Source organism: Austrofundulus limnaeus, unplaced genomic scaffold, assembly GCF_001266775.1.
Source record: "Austrofundulus limnaeus strain Quisiro unplaced genomic scaffold, Austrofundulus_limnaeus-1.0 Scaffold2, whole genome shotgun sequence".
In the NCBI taxonomy this organism is placed as follows: Eukaryota; Metazoa; Chordata; class Actinopteri; order Cyprinodontiformes; family Rivulidae; genus Austrofundulus; species Austrofundulus limnaeus.
In genome coordinates this window covers 9,728,022-9,730,454 of record NW_013952404.1, presented here as the reverse complement: position 1 = coordinate 9,730,454, position 2,433 = coordinate 9,728,022, and positions in this window count along the sequence as shown.

Genomic DNA, 2,433 nt, shown 5'->3' with positions numbered 1-2,433 from the left:
TATATATATATATCAAAACATTGAGCTTATTTGAGAGAAGCTATGACTTTTGGTTTCTGTAACATTTATCTTATTTTTTAGATACTTTGTTTATTAACTTTTCTATCAACTTTATTTACAAGTAGTTTCCTCAACCCATTAACAACAAACATAAACAAACACATTAAAATTTCTGCAGTTTCTTCAAAAACATTCTATTTGAAATTATTTTCAGCAAACTTGCTTTGATTTGGTCTTCTTACATTAGTTTTAGCTAATAGCTTCCACTTTCCTGCATTTCTCTTTTTGATAGCCTTTTGCTATAGTACAGTATTTTTAGCTGGTCTTTTGGAACATTTGAGTTTTCCTATAACAAACCTTTTGCTTATTTTACATCTAGGCTATTGCTGCTTTTAGGTTTTAACTGGTCTTTTGGTATTTTTARGTTTTCGCTAGGCTTTTTCTGCTTTTAGCTGACATTTTGATACTTTTAAAGCTACAGCTAGCTTTTTGCTTCTTGTAGGTCACCTTTTAATACTTTTAGCWCGTCTGGCTATCTATAACTTTTAGCTTGTGTTCTGATTCTTTTAGTACTATTCAGTTTCAGCTTCTTCAGCATTTCCACTGGATTTTCACAGCAAATTGAATTTGTCACCTTCCTAAAATAATCTAACTTTGTTAAAAGGTTTTTCAGGCAATACAAAAAAAACCGTAACCAAAACTTAAACGTGACGCTTTTTGTGTTTCTTGAAAAGCTCTGGAAAAAAATAAGATGGCAATTATTGTAGGAAGGTGATGCGTTTATATCTCTCCATCTTGAACCCATAAAATGTCTTCCACTTTTATAGAAAACAAATATTTTAACTTTACCTATTTTTGTTGAACTTATTTCACTGCTACACATTCAAAGATCTATAGGGATCCGTTTATTTCTAATTTAGTTTCCTCCATCCACATTTTCCAAACTTTTCCTCTGTTTTTGCATCCAGCTGCACTTTCGAGGATTTAAAAGTTTTTTTGTCCCTTTTTTTTACAAGTTTACTTTATGATTTTACAAAGCCTGGCTGTAAGTGCTAGCTCAAAATTCTAGGTCAAGTCAGCTTTAAGTGACTAAGTCAAAACCTCCCAYTGCAAGACAACAAAACCAGCCACAATCACACATGAGCTTCTAATTAAAGGTCCGACATTCCTTGAAGGAATTCATGTTACCCACAACTTTTCATTCCAGAGTTTTAAATTAAACTTGTCGTGTGTTGAAAAAGAGTTAGGGTCATTTTGGTCAAACATAATGCTTTGTGTGTTATCYTAAAATATGTTTTGTCAATGCTTTCCGCTACAACTGCATCAGATTTTAGTTCAGTGTCTGCATTACTGAATGAGTTAAAGATATTTGTTGTATTAGCTAAAATCAGTGGTGGCCATCTTGATTTGAATTGACGTTAAATCAGTTATGGAGGAACAATCAGTGATAACTTTTCCAGAGTTTCATTAAAATCTGTCAAGCGCTTCATGATATTTATGCATGATATTTTGCTAACAGATGCAGGCAAAAATATTATCACCCACCTTTTGGTAGCAAAGATTACCTACAAGGTCCTCATTTGGTAATAAAACAGTAGAAAAGGCTGCATCTTGAGTCCTGATTGGGCTTTTGCAGCTAAAACCAAACACAGACTGTGGATTCTTTTCACTGTGGAAACATCAGCTGTGTGCCTGCGCTGTCTGCACACACTCATTCTGATGATTTCAGGTTTGCCTTCTTAGCAATCTGTTGGACACGAGGRTTAAAAACACTGCTTGTGGCTTTTTGTTGAGCCAAAAATAAAAGTGATGAGGAAAGGTGTTGTGACTAATCAGATCGCTCTACAACCAGCCTCGACCACAATCACCGAGTCTGGCCTTGCTTACTCAAAGCCAGATGTTTCTCCTCATCGGACAGCCGCACCGTAAACCATCTGTTCCAGTAAGTGGARGAAAATGACAAAACAATAGTGTGACCAGCACCTGGCGGCCTCAGCTCCTGGCCTAGTTGCATAAATTCAGATTGTTTTGCTCCTAAGTGACGGCCATGGGCTGTACGGCCTTCTGTGGGCTGAGTCCCGTCTGATGTTCAGTTCCTGGTTTCAATCCTGCACAAAGAGAGAGACCGAGAGAGAAGGCGATAAAATCTTTGCAGTCAAGGACGTGAACTGGGCCACCTGACYGTAAGATGGTGTCAACAGATCAGTTCCCATAATAGGAAGCTAAAGCAGAGTGAAACCTTTGTCTTCTTAAAGGGATCCCCGATTAGTTGTAACATTAGACTTTATATGATAAACATATACTTTCACTGTAAAATAAAGACTGCAAAAATACTGTAGGATGTTCAGTTTTTATCATTTTTAAACTAAGTTTAATTTTAAAGTTTAAAAATATATTACACGGACAGGGCCATTTTATTTACACGCAAAGCAT